The following is an 11239-nucleotide window of genomic DNA, read 5'->3' as shown; positions in this document are numbered from 1 at the left end:
TTAACTCACTGATACCTTCCATTGCCCATACGCTAGTTTGTTTGTGTTCCTTTGGTCAACTTCCATACTTGAATCATTTGTGCTACCGCTGCTGCTTCGACGCTACTTTGACATCTTCGCTTCTATTTAAATAAATAAATAAGCTGAAGCTAGACATCAGTAAACACCACCACAGACACCACAAGCACGCCTTCTCCTCGTACTTCCGCCTCACGCGGGAACACGGACGCTCTAAATACTTCGAATTCCAATGCCAGTATATTGTAAACCACGGGTTCTTTAATGCTAGCGGGTCGTCGCGACCCTAGTTAACATCATGGTGCACGTCTCGTGACGGGTGTCACGGCGTAGTTAAATGTTTGCGATACATTTCTCAAATATAAGCGCTCAGTCATCTGTACATCATGGTAGGTTCCCACGACGTGCAATATGCGTTCAACTTATCAATGTTCATGTGTCCTGCAGTTCACATTATGACGCGCAGTTAGCTGCGGTCTTCATCGATCCATGAGCCGAGTGATCCACTGCCGAGGGTGACTAACTTGCGTAAGCCGCCGCTGTGCGCGTATACCCGTTCCCCGTAGGGAGGAGCAAGCCGCCGCTTAGAGACGAAGCATAAAGTGTCCTCATTCCACATAGGGCAAGCTGGATTAATCCATTTTACCCAGGACGGCCGAAGCGGCGTGGACCAGGGGAGAACTGAACCTTATACTTCACACCACAGTAAGTCTACGTGTCCTCTTCCACATAGGGCAAGCTAGAACTAACTATCTTACCCAGGACTGCCGAAGCAGCGTGGACCAGGGGAGGAACACACTTTTCATGGAAACGTAAGGCATCCATGACTGCCATAACGTAAGCCGCCGCTGTGCGCGTATACCCGTTCCCCGTAGGGAGGAGCAAGCCGCCGCTTAGAGACGAAACATAAAGTGTCCTCATTCCACATAGGGCAAGCTGGATGAATCCATTTTACCCAGGACGGCCGAAGCGGCGTGGACCAGGGGAGAACTGAACTTTATGCTTCACACCACAGTAAGTCTTCGTGTCCTCTTCCACATAGGGCAAGCTAGAACTAACTATCTTACCCAGGACTGCCGAAGCAGCGTGGACCAGGGGAGGAACACACTTTTCATGGAAACGTAAGGCATCCATGACTGCCATAACGTAAGCCGCCGCTGTGCGCGTATACCCGTTCCCCGTAGGGAGGAGCAAGCCGCCGCTTAGAGACGAAACATAAAGTGTCCTCATTCCACATAGGGCAAGCTGGATGAATCCATTTTACCCAGGACGGCCGAAGCGGCGTGGACCAGGGGAGAACTGAACTTTATGCTTCACACCACAGTAAGTCTTCGTGTCCTCTTCCACATAGGGCAAGCTAGAACTAACTATCTTACCCAGGACTGCCGAAGCAGCGTGGACCAGGGGAGGAACACACTTTTCATAGAAACGTAAGGCATCCATGACTGCCATAGTGCGTAAGCCGCCGCTGTGCGCGTAAACCCGTTCCCCGTAGGGAGGAGTCAAGCCGCCGCTTAGAGACGAAGTATTAAGTGTCCTCTTCCACATAGGGCAAGCTGGAATGTTCCATTTTACCCAGGACGGCCGAAGCGGCGTGGACCAGGGGAGAACTGAACTTTATACTTCACACCACAGTATTGAGTAATGTGCCCTCTTCCACATAGGGCAAGCTGGAATGTTCCATTTTACCCAGGACGGCCGAAGCGGCGTGGACCAGTGGAGGACTACACAATCATGAGGTTTGATATCGACTTGTGTGTTTCAATAGGGTACCGATGGTATGTTTTGAACCGATTTGATTTAGCCATTCTGAAGTCATCACTTGGTTGAAGCGCTGAACTAGGGAGGGGCATCGTTTACATATATATTGGTTTTTGCATGCTCTACTAGGTTAATGTCATGAGGTTGGCTATCGAGCATGCCCAAGTGATGACTTGATTGTGTGCTTGCTTGAATTCTTCACATTTCATACCATCGGTTAGTTGTCGAATCATTCCTCGATCATAACCTTCGTTCTTGGTTCATGTATGCTCTCTTCCACATAGGGCAAGCTAGAATTAACTATCTTACCCAGGACCGCCGAAGCAGCGTGGACCAGGGGAGAACTATACTTTGTCTTGTATGCCCTCTTCCACATAGGGCAAGCTAGAATGAACTATCTTACCCAGGACCGCCGGAGCAGCGTGGACCAGTGGAGGACTATACTTTGTTCATTACACCACAGTATTAAGTATGGTGTCCTCTTCCACATAGGGCAAGCTAGAATTAACTATCTTACCCAGGACCGCCGAAGCAGTGTGGACCAGGGGAGGACTATACTTTATACTTCACACACTAGCCATATTGAAGTCATCACTTGGTTGAAGCACTGAACTAGGGCGAGTCTATCGTTTACTTTGCATTGGGATAATACGCTGCATGCTCTCTTAGGTTAATGTCATGTGGTTGGCTATAGAGCATGCCCAAGTGATGACTTTGTTTAAAGCTCAACAGGTAGAGTATTATGTCCTCTTCCACATAGGGCAAGCTAGAATTAACTATCTTACCCAGGACCGCCGGAGCAGCGTGGACCAGGGGAGAACTATACTTTGTCTTGTATGCCCTCTTCCACATAGGGCAAGCTAGAATTAACTATCTTACCCAGGACTGCAAAGCAGCGTGGACCAGTGGAGGACTATACTTTGTTCATTACACCACAGTATTAAGTATGGTGTCCTCTTCCACATAGGGCAAGCTAGAACTAACTATCTTACCCAGGACCGCCGAAGCAGTGTGGACCAGGGGAGGACTATACTTTATACTTCACACACTAGCCATACTGAAGTCATCACTTGGTTGAAGCGCTGAACTACGGCGGGGTAATCGTTTACAGGTTATAATCATATAGCTGCATGCTCATTAGTAGATAATGGAATATTGTATGGCAATATGAGCATGCCCAAGTGATGACTTTGTTTCAAGCTCAACAGGTAGGGTATTGAGTCCTCTTCCACATAGGGCAAGCTAGAATGAACTATCTTACCCAGGACCGCCGGAGCAGCGTGGACCAGTGGAGGACTCTATACTTTATACTTCACACCACAGTATTGAGTACTTCTTGCATAAAGCCCCTAATGAGAACCACGAGGGCTCTCTCAATGTAGAACCACAAGGGCTCTAGTACCGATTCTCTCGGTACGGCTTGGTCCGTGTTCCTTTATGCTTGTACTCTTAGAAAGTCTCAACCCGGAGGTCTTGACTTTGATTGTCATAGTTGGACTACGACGGGGCATCCGACCATTGCTGATCGAACACCCCTGATTCACCATCTTTCGGGTAGGCGGTACGCGTACCTCCGGACGCGGAAGTCTCAACCCGGAGGTCTTGACTTTGATTGTCATAGTTGGACTACGACGGGGTATCCGACTCATCGAATACCCCAGAAGCACACCATCTTTCGGGTAGGCGGTACGCGTACCTCCGGACGCGGAAGTCTCAACCCGGAGGTCTTGACTTTGATTGTCATAGTTGGACTACGACGGGGTATCCGACTCATCGAATACCCCAGAAGCACACCATCTTTCGGGTAGGCGGTACGCGTACCTCCGGACGCGGAAAGTCTCAACCCGGAGGTCTTGACTTTGGTTGTCATAGTTGGACTATGACGGGGCATCCGACCATTGCTGATCGAACACCCCTGTTACACCATCTTTCGGATAGGCGGTGCGCGACACCACCGACGCGGAAAGTCTCAACCCGGAGGTCTTGACTTTGTATTGTTGGATAGTCCTCTTCCACTATAGGGCAAGCTGGAAATATTCCATTTTACCCAGGACTGCCGAGGCAGCGTGGACCAGGGGAGAACTTCACGGAATCTTCAGGCATCCATGATTGCCATAGTGCGTAAGCCGCCGCTGTGCGCGTCAACTCGTTCCCCGTGAGGAGGAGTCTAGCCGCCGCTAAAAGACGAAGCATTAAGTGTCCTCATTCCACTATAGGGCAAGCTAGAATTAACTATCTTACCCAGGACCGCCGAAGCAGCGTGGACCAGGCGAGGACTATACTTTATACTTCACACCACAGTATTGAGTACTTCTTGCATAAAGCCCCTAATGAGAACCACGAGGGCTCTCTCAATGTAGAACCACGAGGGCTCTAGTACCGATTCTCTCGGTACGGCTTGGTCCGTGTTCCTTTATGCTTGTACTCGCGGAAAGTCTCAACCCGGAGGTCTTGACTTTGATTGTCATAGTTGGACTACGACGGGGCATCCGACCATTGCTGACCGAACACCCCTGATTCATCATCTTTCGGATAGGAGGTGCGCCCACCTCCGACGCGGAAGTCTCAACCCGGAGGTTCGGACTTAGAGTTTTTCCCATTTAAAAGTTTTTCTCTTAGCCATACTGAAGTCATCACTTGGTGAACGATTGAACTAGGGCGGGTTAATCGTTTATAGGTATCATGTGGTTTGCATGCTCTCTTAGGTTAAGGTCATGTGGTTGGCTATCGAGCATGCCCAAGTGATGACTTTGTTTCACGCTTGCTTGATTTCTTCATGATTCCCTGTTATATAGTGTAATCATTCGAGAACAGGGAATCTTTGGTTTTGCTCAACAGGTATTGGATGTCAACTTGGTATCTAGATCGCATTAAGTCTCAACCCTTAGGTTCGGACTTGTATAGTGACATCTTGTTACGGTCTTGAGTCTCAACCCGCAGGTTCGGACTACTTAGTGTTTGATCGAATATAATATGGCAACTTGTGCCTAAGTCTCAACCCGCAGGTTCGGACTTCTGTTTATTTGGCCAATGTATGTATAAGGCAACTTGTGCCTAAGTCTCAACCCGCAGGTTCGGACTTGTGTATTTGTTCGAAGTCATGTATAAGGCAACGTGTGCCTAAGTCTCAACCCGCAGGTTCGGACTTGTTAGTGTTTCGTCAACTTTCATATGGCAACTTGTGCCTAAGTCTCAACCCGCAGGTTCGGACTTGTGTATTTGTTCGAAGTCATGTATAAGGCAACTTGTGCCTAAGTCTCAACCCGCAGGTTCGGACTTGTGTATTTGTTCGAAGTCATGTATAAGGCAACGTGTGCCTAAGTCTCAACCCGCAGGTTCGGACTTGTTAGTGTTTCGTCAACTTTCATATGGCAACTTGTGCCTGAGTCTCAACCCGCAGGTTCGGACTTCTATAGTGTTTCGTCAATTATCATATGGCAACTTGTGCCGAAGTCTCAACCCGCAGGTTCGGACTTCTGGAAGGATCACTTGGCCACTAATGATCCTTCCGCAGGTTCACCTACGGAAACCTTGTTACGACTTTTACTTCCTCTAAATCATCAAGTTCGGTCAACTTCGATAAAGCAGACGCGGTTCACGAGGATCCAGCGAACGATCATCTCCAAAGACCTCACTAAATAATCCATCGGTAGTAGCGACGGGCGGTGTGTACAAAGGGCAGGGACGTATTCAACGCTGGCTGATGACCAGCACTTACTAGAAGTTCCGAGTTCATATGGACCATTGCAATCCATAATCCCTACTAAGTGAGTATTTGAGTGATTTCCCGTTCCTCTCGGAATAGGAGACACGCTGCTACCCACATTGTAGCACGCGTGTAGCCCAGAACATCTAAGGGCATCACGGACCTGTTATCGCTCGATCTCATTTTGCTAAACACAAATTGTCCTGCTAAGCAGCGTACCGTAAGTGCACTTGCGCACACGAACAGCGAAGGTGTCAGGTCATACTCCACCGAAAGGTCCTAACCCGTTCCAATCGGCATCGACGCATTAACGCTGACTGCGTTCTAGTTAGCATATGTGAGTCACGTTCGTTATCGGAATTAACCAGACAAATCAATCCACGAACTAAGAACGGCCATGCACCACTACCCTTAAATTTGAGAAAGAGCTATTAATCTGTCTCACCTCCATAAGTTCGGACCTGGTAAGTTTTCCCGTGTTGAGTCAAATTGAACCGCAAGCTCCATTTCATTGTGGTGCCCTTCCGTCAATTCCTTTAAGTTCAACTTTGCAACCATACTTCCCCCGGAACCTGACTTTGGTTTCCCGGAAGCTACTGAGAGCACCTGGTTGTAGCGTCTCCCAATTGCTAGTTGGCATCGTTTACGGTTAGAACTAGGGCGGTATCTAATCGCCTTCGATCCTCTAACTTTCGTTCTTGATTAAAGAAAGCATCCTTGACAAATGCCTTCGCTTTAGTTAGTCTTACGACGGTCTACGAATTTCACCTCTCGCGCCGTAATACTAGTGTCCCCAACTACTTCTGTTAATCATTACCTCCGGTCTGAGTACAAACCAATGAAAGATTAGACCAAGGTCGTATTCCATTATTCCATGCAAGATTATTCTAGGGCGTTTGGGCACCCTGCTTTAAGCACTCTAATTTGTTCAAGGTAAACGTGAGCGGTCGAGCTCTATGTTACACTTGCACCCGTTGAAGGGCACACCATGACACAGACTTGGTGCCCTACCACACCATTGAGTCGCAACCAGATTCCGACTTGGCCCACCGACCACGGGTTGACCGGGTCGGCGGAGCCGGACTGTGTTGGACAAGTATCAACTTCGAACGTTTTAACCGCAACAATTTTAATATACGCTAGTGGAGCTGGAATTACCGCGGCTGCTGGCACCAGACTTGCCCTCCACTTGATCCTCGTAGAAGGATTTATGCTCTACTCATTCCAATTATGAAACATCATTAAAGAGTTTCATATTGTTATTTCTCGTCACTACCTCCCCGTCCCGGGATTGGGTAATTTACGCGCCTGCTGCCTTCCTTGGATGTGGTAGCCATTTCTCAGGCTCCCTCTCCGGAATCGAACCCTGATTCCCCGTTACCCGTTGCAACCATGGTAGTCCTCTATACTACCATCCATAGTTGATAGGGCAGATATTTGCGAGATCTGTCGTCGGTGCGAGACCATACGATCAGCATCATTATCCAGACTTCAACTCAATGACACGGAGAACCCGCGATTGGTTTGACTAATAAGTGCACCAGTTCCCGCGAGGGTCCTGGCATGTTGCATGTATTAGCTCTAGATTTTCCACAGTTATCCAAGTAACTAGGTTGATGATCTCGTAAATTATAGCTGTTATACTGAGCCTTATGCGGTTTCACATTAAATCTGTTTGTACTTAGACATGCATGGCTTAACCTTTGAGACGAGCGTATATTACTGGTAGGATCAACCAGAATTCCGACTTTGCGTTCGAATGTTCATTGTCCCATTGCACCCGGAGGAGCAAACACCACGTTCTATATGTTGTCAAGTCCGGTAGCACACGGGAGGCGAGCCCCCGTGCGAACCTCATTGCCCTCGTATCACACACACCCGATGCACCGGACAGGCACTTGAGCGGCATTCGACTCCGCTAAGCGCACGTGCGCCCGATTGTGCATGCGCTGACGGGGCCTTCATACCCCTACCACAGCGACCTTATGCCAAACTTCCATGAATACTTAGGTGAGCTGACAAGGGCCTTCATTTCCCTACCATCAACTAAAGGACACGCTAGGCGCGTCCGATCATTGCAACTGCGGGGCTTTCATACCCCAATCACCACAGTACGCAATTCACCAGAGTTTAATCACAACCCCCCCGGACATGGCACACTATTAACTTGCAACAAAACTTAGTGTGTGCCGGGCACATCGGTTCCACAAAATCATTCCCGATGTACCCCAATTGGGGTTGTGAACGCATCCATGGTCCTCTGACACACCCAACCAAGCGTGGATACTACATACCTCAAACACCCAGTACACTAACAGACAAATCAATATATGGTTGCTTTCCCCCAGACATTTGCCAATCACTTGGCACCCGGACGGGAACTCGCTCCTGATTGCGCCAATGCCACCCATTTGCCAAGAGCGAGTTCTGTATGTAGATTTCATTTGGAAAGACAACCGTGTACTGGATATTCTATCCGACGATTACAGATGACGAGTACGAGACTCGACTACACTCACGGATAATACATTTTGGGTCGAGATTGCTTTCGGGGTTTTCGATTGGTCTTGCGCTTGTAAACGTATAACTTTGACTTGTGGTAACCTCGGTATGTTAGTCGATCACGTGGTTGTGAACTGGGTAGGGGTGGGCAATCTGTTCACTTGCACTCTGGGTAGGAATATGGTGAGCGCTATAGGTTAAAGATCATGGTATGGTTCCATCGTGATGACTTTCGCTAGATAGTAGTATGTTTGGATAGCTATAACGTTTTTGGCCATTTGTTCATAGTGTTCGGTTCATTGAGGAATTCGATTGGTCTTTGCTTCACACACGTGGTCGATCACTTGGATGTGAACTAGGGTGAGAATAAGGTGTTCACTAGTGCTCTTAGGTTTTGGATCAGTACTGAGCACTTGATTGGTTTCGCATAATATGTATCCATAGTGATGACTCTTTCCAGCTTAAGATTTCGTGACCGGTTTCGAATCCTTCCCACGTTCGCTTTTACTTGGTTAGGTTTTCGAGTGTAGATTTGAAAGCAATCTCATGTATGTATCCCATCTGATATTAGCCACTGACAGTTCATGTCACCTCGTTCAACTCTCGCTGGGTCACAGAAGTATGTTACTGCGCCCATTATCCCTACTCGGATAGGTTCGGTTCGTTCGTTTTATACTACGGTGAGTAAACTCAATTTGTGCATCGCATAGCCATGGAAAGCAAGCTTTCGCGGGCCTCTTCGACTGTTTTGATACGAGCTGTGCCCGTGATGCTTGTCATCCCAGGATACTAGACCCCTTTGGACGACCGCATGACCATCAGAAAGTAAATTCCACGTTCGATTTGGGGTGTGAACCCCGAACATAAAGTCTTTGTGTAGAACCACGAGGGCTCTATAGTACCGATTCTCTCGGTACGCTTGGTCCGTGTTCCTTTATGTTCGTACTCTTGTGTGTATAATATTCATGTTCGATTTGGGATATTTGCTACTGTCACCGTTTGAGTACCATGGGGCTTGAACCCCTAACATAAAGTCTTTGTGTAGAACCACGCGGGCTCTGTAGTACCAATTCTCTCGGTACGCTTGGTCCGTGTTCCTTTATGTTTGTACTCTTGTGTGTATAATATTCATGTTCGGTTTGGGATATTTGCTACTTTCACCAGGGTCCCGTTCTTCATACAAGTCTGCCTTGCTAATGTGGTAACTTTATAGTGTAGTTCTGACATCCCAATTTTGGGACTTAGCCGATTTTTCATGTATTTCCATATGACCCGTAGGGTCCCTTTCTTCATACAAGCTTGCCTAGGGCGATCGGTCAAAACTTGTCTTACTATTCGATTGGTCTTCGCACTTTCACCCTAGGCAGTTCGCCTAGGTCTGTCTTCTTGAGGAGGCCGAAACCCGAAATAAGGAGGTCCAGCCGACCCTGAAAACCTCCCCTGTCTTAACTACACTAACCCGATTTTTCAGGGTCCTCAGCGCCATACAACTTTGCCTAGGTCACTTGTACTCTTGACTTAGGCCATCTGACTTGGTCCGTGTTTCTTCCTAGGGTTCACCTAGGTACTTTGCCTTGCTTCATGTGGTAACTTTTTAGTGTAGTTCAGACATCCCAATTTTGGGACTTAGCCGATTTTTCATGTATTTCCATATGACCCATAGGGTCCCTTTCTTCATACAAGCTTGCCTAGGGCGATCGGTCAAAACTTGTCTTACTATTCGATTGGTCTTCGCAGTTTCACCCTAGGCAATTCGCCTAGGTCTGTCTTCTTGAGGAGGCCAAAACCCGAAATAAGGAGGTCTGGCCGACCCTGAAACCTCCCCTGTCTTAACTACACTAACCCGATTTTTCAGGGTCCTCAGCGCCATACAACTTTGCCTAGGTCACTTATACTCTTGACTTAGGCCATCTGACTTGGTCCGTGTTTCTTCCTAGGGTTCACCTAGGTACTTTGCCTTGCTTGATGTGGTAACTTTTTAGTGTAGTTCTGACATCCCAATTTTGGGACTTAGCCGATTTTTCATGAATTTCCATATGACCCATAGGGTCCCTTTCTTCATACAAGCTTGCCTAGGGCGATCGGTCAAAACTTGTCTTACTATTCGATTGGTCTTCGCAGTTTCACCCTAGGCAATTCGCCTAGGTCTGTCTTCTTGAGGAGGCCAAAACCCGAAATAAGGAGGTCTGGCCGACCCTGAAACCTCCCCTGTCTTAACTACACTAACCCGATTTTTCAGGGTCCTCAGCGCCATACAACTTTGCCTAGGTCACTTATACTCTTGACTTAGGCCATCTGACTTGGTCCGTGTTTCTTCCTAGGGTTCACCTAGGTACTTTGCCTTGCTTGATGTGGTAACTTTTTAGTGTAGTTCTGACATCCCAATTTTGGGACTTAGCCGATTTTTCATGAATTTCCATATGACCCATAGGGTCCCTTTCTTCATACAAGCTTGCCTAGGGCGATCGGTCAAAACTTGTCTTACTATTCGATTGGTCTTCGCAGTTTCACCCTAGGCAATTCGCCTAGGTCTGTCTTCTTGAGGAGGCCAAAACCCGAAATAAGGAGGTCTGGCCGACCCTGAAACCTCCCCTGTCTTAACTACACTAACCCGATTTTTCAGGGTCCTCAGCGCCATACAACTTTGCCTAGGTCACTTGCACTCTTGACTTAGGCCATCTGACTTGGTCCGTGTTTCTTCCTAGGGTTCACCTAGGTACTTTGCCTTGCTTGATGTGGTAACTTTTTAGTGTAGTTCTGACATCCCAATTTTGGGACTTAGCCGATTTTTCATGAATTTCCATATGACCCTAAGGGTCCCTTTCTTCATACAAGCTTGCCTAGGGCGATCGGTCAAAACTTGTCTTACTATTCGATTGGTCTTCGCAGTTTCACCCTAGGCAATTCGCCTAGGTCTGTCTTCTTGAGGAGGCCAAAACCCGAAATAAGGAGGTCCAGCCGACCCTGAAACCTCCCCTGTCTTAACTACACTAACCCGATTTTTCAGGGTCCTCAGCGCCATACAACTTTGCCTAGGTCACTTATACTCTTGACTTAGGCCATCTGACTTGGTCCGTGTTTCTTCCTAGGGTTCACCTAGGTACTTTGCCTTGCTTGATGTGGTAACTTTATAGTGTAGTTCTGACATCCCAATTTTGGGACTTAGCCGATTTTTCATGAATTTCCATATGACCCTAAGGGTCCCTTTCTTCATACAAGCTTGCCTAGGGCGATCGGTCAAAACTTGTCTTA

General features: G+C 47.8%; 1 non-coding gene across 1 annotated transcript; it reads right to left on the bottom strand.

Moving 5' to 3' along the window:
• Window positions 1-381: 381 nt before the first annotated feature.
• On the bottom strand, window positions 382-536 carry LOC131292466 (5.8S ribosomal RNA). Its single transcript, XR_009190104.1, has one exon. It is a non-coding gene; the product is annotated as a 5.8S ribosomal RNA (ribosomal RNA).
• Between the last annotated feature and the right edge of the window lie 10703 nt (window positions 537-11239).

This window comes from Anopheles ziemanni (genome assembly GCF_943734765.1).
Source record: "Anopheles ziemanni chromosome X unlocalized genomic scaffold, idAnoZiCoDA_A2_x.2 X_unloc_62, whole genome shotgun sequence".
In the NCBI taxonomy this organism is placed as follows: Eukaryota; Metazoa; Arthropoda; class Insecta; order Diptera; family Culicidae; genus Anopheles; species Anopheles ziemanni.
This window is presented reverse-complemented; position numbering and strand designations above follow the sequence as displayed.